Source organism: Trachurus japonicus, chromosome 1 (assembly GCF_045865225.1).
Source record: "Trachurus japonicus isolate A0001 chromosome 1, Traja_1.0".
NCBI lineage: Eukaryota > Metazoa > Chordata > Actinopteri > Carangiformes > Carangidae > Trachurus > Trachurus japonicus.
Genome location: NC_140907.1, coordinates 36,640,478 through 36,649,576, shown reverse-complemented (window position 1 = coordinate 36,649,576; position 9,099 = coordinate 36,640,478).

Below are 9,099 nucleotides of genomic sequence, written 5' to 3'. Positions count from 1 at the left end.
TCACATTACCCCACTCTCCCCTAGGGGTAGTGTGTTCCAATTCTTTTAAGAGCGAGGGGAAGTGCTTTTCAACCGTTAAAACTACCCCTTAAATTGGAGCGAGGTCAAAGGCAGACTTCCAACGTAGGGCAAGATGAAATTACCTTCGATACTTTGTGAACTGTTTCTGTTATTGCGGGTGACACCAGCTTTTCAGACGCATTATCGCCATCATAGACGTTGGAACTAGGGGTGTTGTCTTTAGGCTTTGTTTACTTTTACATCTGATCAATTTGACCTGTTATACCTACCTATTACGTAATGAGGCTATTCTATTTAGTTTAGTTTAGTTTAGTAAACTTTGTTGTCAGTCACACTATGTAATTGTCAGTTACACAGGGGATCAAAATTACGTTTCCACAAACTCCAAATGTGCAATTAAAAATTATTAAAAACAATTAAAAATGTCAACATACATTGACACAGACATCAACACAGACACAGACATCAACAATAATACTGTCAGTCTGATTTAGCTGTGTCTGTGTTTATAAACATTTAAACGAGCACCAGGGGGATTGTTTATGAAGTTAACGAGCTCTGGCCTGAGAATCAAAGGTTACCACGGCAACTTGAGGTGGTTACCACGGCGATAGGGCCCCCCCAGGCTGAGGCAGACAGAAACGTTGAGAAAAAGAGCGATTTTCTGCCTCTGCACTGGTCTCGCAAAAGGCTTACGGTGACAAAACGGTAACTCCTATCAGAACAAAACACAGATCAACGGTGCTCTAAGGACTTCCTGAAAAATTTGGTACGATTTGGTGTTTCTACAGTAAATATTTTGGAGACGCTGGCAGTTTTAAAACATCAGGCCGTTCTGCTCCTCTCAGAAAATATTTGTATTGGAGTCAATGAGGAGCAGGGACAGACGTGGCCGCACTCAGAGGCTGATTCTGTCAATTCTGTAAGTCTCTCTGATATTTTGAGCACATGAATTGATAGATAACAAGTTTGTCTTACAAATTCTGAAAAAATGATGTGTGTAGAGTGTAAATTGTGGCTGGGCCGAGTGTGGAAAGAGAAAAAAATCTTTTTTCTCGGCTTTCTCCCACTCTAACCGATGATGTCACCCACTCTGACACGAACATTCCGTGCAATACACACCCATTATAATCTCATAGCTGCAGGGACCAGTGCCCGGTGCGATGGCCCGTGGCCCTAATAAGCACAGATATACTGACAGAGGCCTATGATGGGGAGATAATGTTTACACAATGTTTACTGTTTAAAACTGATGTCTGTTCCCGGGCATGTATGGTATATTGTTCTTTAACTGTGGGTCAAATTTGTCTGTTCTTATTTTGTTTGTCTGCGTCTGTTTTGCCTTGATATTGTCTGTCTGTGCTCTGTCTTGTAATTGTCCACTGTATGACTTGTCATCACAAGGTTTTAAAATTCTGTGTTATGTTTTTTAGAAACCTGCCTTGGGACTGCGGCTGAAATTTAGCAGTTGTGCTAAGTCCGGCACATTTACACTGGTACTTAATGCGTCAGTGTTGATGAATGTGCACTGTCCCAATTCAATAAATAAAGAAATGAAATGAAATGAAATGAAATAATAAAGTGCAATGTGAAAAAGTGCGAGGTGCACTGTATTGTGTATTGTATTGTGTTCTATTGTATGTGTTGGAAGTATTGGTTCTGTTTTATTTGAGTGTTGCTATATTGTTCATATCACACAGATATATTATACCTATGGGTTTTATTGCCATTTGTGGATGTTTTGGGTCATGTGACCAGAAGGTACATGAACACACCCAGCAATGCCAGAGGCGAACCTGACGACGCTACAAACGAAATGCGTTGTTCAACTGAATAGGATAGATGAATGCTTTTTTGTAGGATTTCTAATTTTAACGAAGGATAATTACACGTGGCAGTAATTGGATGGTTGAGTGCTATCCACATGTTGTTAGATTTAATTATTTGATTCATTAGATTAATGAGCTGTGGCTCAGGAGGTTGAGCAGATCGTCCACCAGCCAGAAGGTCAGCCGTTTGATTTCCAGCTCCCCCAGGCCACATGTAGAAGCTACCTTGGGACCCACACTAGCCCCGAAATTCCTGTTTGTCTTTGTTTTTTGTTATACACAGTGACAGTGAAACCTGGAGAAGACGCCACTCTTCCATGTCAAGGCCCCAGCAATGCTGAGATCACGCTGGTAACATGGAGCAAACCAGACCTGAAGTCAGAGCGTTACGTCTTTGTCTATAGACAGAACCGTCCAATTGAAAAGTTCCAGCATCCGTCTTATCGTGGTCGAGTGGAACTGAAAGATCCAGAGATGAAGGACAGAGACGTTTCTGTGGTTCTAAAGAACGTGACCTTCAACGATGCCGGGAGATACGAGTGTCGCGTTGTAAACGGCAAAGGACAAAACAGAACTGAACAAACTAGAAACATCACCCTGAAGGTTCAAGGTGAGTTTGTTCATATGAACCTGCTCAGAATGACATCACTGCTCCTGATGCTCAGGTGTGTGTGTGTGTGTGTGTGTGTGTGTTTCTCTGTTTCATTCCCAGTGAACATCATCAGAGCTGAACCTGGACAGTCGGTCTCTCTGCCCTGTCGAGCTCCCAGCAACACTGACATCATAGTTGTAGAGTGGACCAGACCTGAACTGGAACAACAATACGTGTTGTTGTACCGGGACGGTAAACCTGATCCACACAACCAGCTTCCATCTTATCAGAACCGTGTGGAGCTGGAGGACGGAGAGATGAAGGACGGAGACGTGTCCATCGTTCTGAAGAACGTGACCACAGACGACACAGGAACATACGAGTGTCGAGTCGTCCAGGGAAAAACAAACCGCAGGAAAAGATCTGGTAACACTGAGCTCATCAGCATCGTCCACCTGCAGATTCAGTCAGGTGAGTCTAATGAAGCAAATAAGTTTATATCTTTTGGGCCTTAAACTTACTTGGCATCACTCTATTGTAATAACTTTGAAGACTCCAATAAAACACTGGAAAGGGATGGATCTGAAGCAGGGTCGTCTTTTATTCACTCTCAGACAACGTAGACACAAGTTAACGCCCCGAGTCACTCTACAAGATACAAAGTATCTGAAAAAGACACAGTGTCGGCAGAAGGGTAGAAGTGACCGACTTTCACATCATTTGAGTGTGGCTTATATACTGTTGTGTGTGTAACTTGGGTACTTTCCCATGGCTTGACCTTATCTTCAGCTAGATTCGTGATTTTAGCTAACATGCTATCCAAATGAAGCCCTTCTCCCAATGTATTCAGAGAGGCTTCCCATAGACATACATGGGATTTTGTGATCCCGTTTCTTAGCTTAGCATGTTAGCCTTGTCACATTTGCACTAGCATAACAACTTTCAACATAACACCAGGTGTTACAAGGGTCATACATAGTTCACTCTTGTCTCATGACTCACATGGCACTTTTGCCTTGCACTCCAAAAGGGCATGGTATGATTTTTGTAGGCCAATCAGTGATGGTAAAGCTATGGTGGGGTGAAACAGCATAAAACACAAGAAATAAGTATATTCTAACTATTTAAATCAACACATAGTAACATTAAATGGTGATTATTAATGACATGATATCACAGTTCACACTCAGTCTTTAAAGGTGGCATAACTTTCTTTTCATTGGTCTTGTTGTTGTCAGGCTTATATGTCATTTCTCATAAAAAATGCCACCACAAGTCCCAGAGTCCAGACTCTGTTGTGTTCTTCAGGAGCGTACCTTTGTTCCCCGGGTCCCATGTTCCCTATGGGGGAACATAGGACCCTCTTTTTGAAAAAGGGTCCTATGTTCCCAGTTTTTCCCAAAAAGGGTCCTATGTTCCCCGGTCGCAATACATACTGGGGAACATAGGACCCTTTTTCTGAAAAAGGGCCCTATGTTCCCTACTGTTACCGAGGAATATAGGACCCTTTTCCAAAAAAAGAGTACTATGTTCCCCGCTGTTGCTGGTCGATGGACTCTCTCTACTTATCTGGACTCTCTCTATCTATCTGGCCTGTCTAGCCTCTACCTGGTCTTTTTACTAAATGTGGCAAGGTGAAGACCCTCCCGGGTAAGAGTCATGTGCGCTTACCAGTCACCCAAAGGGACATCCCTTTGGCCAAGTAGCCAGGGCGTAGCCTACATTTCTCACTCAATGTCACAGCTCAACTTCTCACTCAGAAATAGGCAAAAATCTGCAAAGTCACAACTCCACTTTCAGATATGGGACCAAAAATTGAATGTTCCCTGGGTCCTTTTGGGGAAAAGCGGGGAACATAGAGCCCTTTTTCTAAAAAAGGGTGCTATGTTCCCCGGTCTGGACACAGTGGGGAACATAGGACCCTTTTGGGAAAAAGCGGGGAACATAGAACTCTTTTTTAGAAAAAGGGTTCTATGTTCCCCGGTCCCATACAAAGTGGGGAACATAGGACCCGGGGAACATAGGGATGACCCTGTATTGTTCACCCAGCTTTGCACAGCTGTAGGTGTCTGTGTGGGTAGCTATGTGTGTTTTATGCTTTTCTAACATCGGCAAGAAAAAAAAATGATATGGTGTGCTGCTGGTGTTGCTGTGTTTTTTTATTTTTATAATTATGACAGTTTGCTGTTAATGTATTTTTTTTCGTTGGTAAATTTTTTCCTTATCAAAACATGCGGTTTGATTGGGATCGGTGTGCTATTAATTTTCTCAACAAGGCAAGGCAAGGCAAGGCAATTTTATTTGTATAGCCCGTTTTTACAAACAGTTTGTCTCAAAGGGCTTTACATGGCATCGTAACAACATCCTCTGTCCTTAGACCCTCACATCGACTGAGGAAAAACTCCATGGAAACCCTTTTAACAGGGAAAAGTCGGAGAAACCTCAGGGTGAGCAACAGAGGAGGGATCCCTCACCCAGGACGGACAGACGTGCAATAGATGTTGTTACAGACAAGAAAACAGTTTACAGTTTGTCACAGAATGTGCGAAATATGGAAATGTTAGCAGGAGTTGATGAAGGCAGTCTCTGGTGAGGGGAGGGGGCGGGGGGGGGGGGGGCAGGGAGAGCTGGCCAGCTCGATGGGAGGGCTGGGTGGCAGATTGGTCCATGGGAAGGAAGGGGAGGCCGGTCTAACAGCAGGGGAAGGGGAGGGAGGGGGGGGCGATGCAGGCGGCGGCTGGTGCAGAGAGATGGAGCTCCGGTGGATCTGAGGAAACACAGAGAGAGTGCGAGACACCAAGGCCAAACTACAAAGTACAGCAGAAAATGACAGTTCAAAAATATACTGAGGAGAGGAGAGGAGAGGAGAGGAGAGGAGAGGAGAGGAGAGGAGAGAAGAGAAGAGGAGGAGAGGGCTCTGTGTAACCAGATGTGTCCCCAGCAGTCTAAGCCTATAGCAGCGTAGCTATAAAATGGTTCAGAGCTACCTGAACCAGCCCTAACTAAAAGCTCTGTCATAAAGGAAGGTCTTAAGTCTAGACTTAAATGTAGTTAGAGTGTCTGCCTCTTTGACCCATGGAGAGAGCTGGTTCCACAGTAAAGGAGCCCGGTAACTGAAGGCTCTACCTCCCAGTCTGTTTTTAGAGATACTGGGAGTCACTAACAGACCTGCATTCTGGGAGCGGAGTGCTCTGGTAGGACAGTAAGGAATGAACAGTTCACAAATTTTTCCCGACGTAAGTCGTGAACGCGCAAAATTTTGCACTGAAGTCAATGGGACGGGCAGAAAAAAAAGAGCAAAAAAGAACAATCATTGGAGTTTTACAAACGTCTACTGCTCAGGCATACTTTCACCTAGAGACTCCATTTGAACTTTAAACAGTAGACACAAGTCTTGTGTATTGGTGTATTAATCCACGTTTTGATAGGTATTATAGTTTTTGATCAATCCCTGATCAATGACCATGATCATTTTTGGAGAAATTATGAGATTATAATGGGTGTGTATTGCACGGAATGTTCGTGTCAGAGTGCGTGACATCAACGGATAGAGTGAAGTTGTCTGAAATCGTCTGAAACTTTTCTCTTTCCACACTCCTCCTGGCCACAATTTACGCTCTACACACATGATTTTTTCCTAATATGTAGACAAACTTGTGCTGTGTCTCACAATGTGCTCAAAATATCAGAGAGACTTACAAAATCTGAATTATCAGCCTCTAAGTGCGGCCACGTCTGTCTCTGCTCCTCATTGACTCCAATACAAAGATTTTCTGCGAGAAGCAGAACGGACCTCTGTGTTAAAATCACGCATTTCAGCAAAAATATTTACTGTAGAAACACCAAATCGTACCGAATTGTTCAGGAAGTCCTTGTGACGCTCCATGTCTGGGTTTTTTCTGATAGGAGTTACCGTTTTGTCAGAGTAAGCCTAAATGCGAGACCATGTGCAGAGGCAGAAAATCGCTCTTTTTCTCGACGTTTCTGTCTGCCTCAGCCTGGGGGGCCCCTATCGTCATTGGCAACCACCTCAAGTTGCCGTAGTAACCTCTGATTTAGTTAAGGTTTATGAACAATCCACCCGGAGCGCGTTAACATGTTTATAAACACACACACGCTAAATCAGACTGACACAGGATGCAGCTCATAACATGTGTCAAGTCAGTCACACACACACACACACACACACACACACACACACACACACACACACACACACACACACACAAACACACACACACACACACACACACACACACACACACACACACACACACACACACACACACACACACACACACACACACACACACGTAACCTAATGTAATTACAGCTCCTTCATATCAGTGCTTATAGAAAGATGATCATGTGTCTGATCAGCTCTGTCTTGAACTTAAGATTGTGGGTTTGAGTCCCATGTTGACAGAAATGGCAAAACCGGCCGTAGCTCCCGTGGCCCTCTAAAATTTCGCAGAGGAAATTTTCTAGTTTAGATTAATATTCTGTTCAATTTATAAAATGACTTAAAAATGAAAAGGCACCGTTTTTGGACAAAGTATGCGTGCTTTTCATTCTTTAAGCACTGGCACCATTTCAAAAGTACCGGTTTGGCACCGATATCAGATAACACCTAAGCGATACCCATCCCTATCACCTACCTAACAGCTGATACCTCACTCTGCTTCTCTCTGCAGGAGACACAGAGGAGGGAGGAGACAGCAGTGGACGAGTTGGATTGGGATTAGGTCTGACTGCTCTGTTTGTTGCTGCTGCTGCTGCTTTTATCGTCTATAGAAATCGTAGAAAACTCACAGAGCAGAATTCACCTCAAGCTGAGACTGATCCACCAGATGATCAGTTTCAGTTGTCCCCTCCTGGTCCTGAATTAGATCCAGGATCACAAGGTATGTAGGAACCAGGATAACAGACCCAGGATCAGCTGTGACCTTGTTGACATTGTTCTGTGGCTCCTTCTCCTCAGGCTCAGAATATAAATATATATATATATATATATATATATATATATATAGAGAGAGAGATATTTCATTAAAGTATATGGGAGTGATGAGCGACTATCTTAACCCGAGGCCTACAGGCCTACAGGCGGATGCTGGGGTGGTGGGGGGGCAGAAAATAGGGTAGCGCTGAGAGATGCTGCTGTGTCATAGACGAGAAAAGAGGACGATTTGACCGGAACATCTTTATGGGTATCCATTATCACTTTTTAATGGACACCCCACAGCCAATCAGAATTGAGTATTCACCCAGACCATGGTATATACGTATTCTGAGCCTGAGGAGAAGGAGCCACACATAGGCCTATATCCTATATATATATATATATATATATATATATATATATATAAGTATAAGCAATATATCATGACAGGTGGTATATGCTCACTATACCACGGTTAACAACCAATCAGATCGCCGGATTTCACCTTTCCGTTTATATATATGTATATATATCCATAGATCTATCTATAGATCCATGCTTTTTTTTCCATTTTTCCAGAGAACTGATTGGCCAGGAGGCGGAGCTGGAACATCACCTGAACCACCGTCGTAGTCCGAAAATTAAATTAACCCTGAAGTTACCTCGCTCAAATCCATCTGCAAAGGACAGGGACCTGATATCATCTGAACACTTACATCTGTTGTGGAATATTTCTGTGAAATCTACATAATAATCTGCTCAAACAATATCAGATGCTCTGATGTTGTTTGAGCTTGTCATGAACACTCGCCCAGTGAGAACAACTAAACTAAACTATACGACTGGGCAAAGAGTTTGTTCCAGGTCAAGGACTCTAAGAACTGAACTGTGACTTGGTCTTATTAGACCATATTCAGTTAATCAATCAGGCTTTATTTGTATAACACTTGTCATGCCCACGGCAGCTCAAAGCACTATCCATGATAAAAACAAGGAACATGGAGACACATAGTGGGAGACACACGTACATTCACACTAGAGGGCTGCACAGGCCTAAAAATTAAGCTTGAGACTTTCAAACTCAACCCGAACCGAGCCCGAATTAATTTATTAAAGTGATAGTTCACCCACAATACAAATTTCACTCATTATCTCCTACTAACCCTCATGTCGACTAAGGGCTGGCAGAAGTTTCAGAGTCCTCCGTGGCTTCTCTGAGTTACAGCGGGGCTCCGTGCAGCACTGCATGTCCATATAACGGTTGCAAATGGAACTCACTTTTCTTTGTCCAAAAAGACACACCAAAAAACATCCAAATACCTCCATGCTGCTCGTCTGTAATGTCCCTCTTGTAGCCCCAACATGAGAAATTGTTCCGACAAAAATTAAATAAATCTATATTTTAAGCTTGTTTGTAGCTCCCAGTATCTCAGTTCACTACTCTGCACTGAAAAAAAAAAAAAAAAAAAAAAAAAAATTGGGGTGAACTGTCCCTAGTAGCCATGCTCTAATTCACATACACATAAGCATACACACAAGAATTACACTAGCCCAGTGGTTCCCAACCTTTTCTGTCCTGTTTCTCCCAACTAAGACAGTTGACCAAAAGTAAACCCTTCCTTTCCCGTGCTGATTTAGAAAAGGTCATCCATGCCTTCATCACATCCAGGCTAGATTATTGTAATGCTCTGTATTCTGGTATTAGTAAACGCAACATT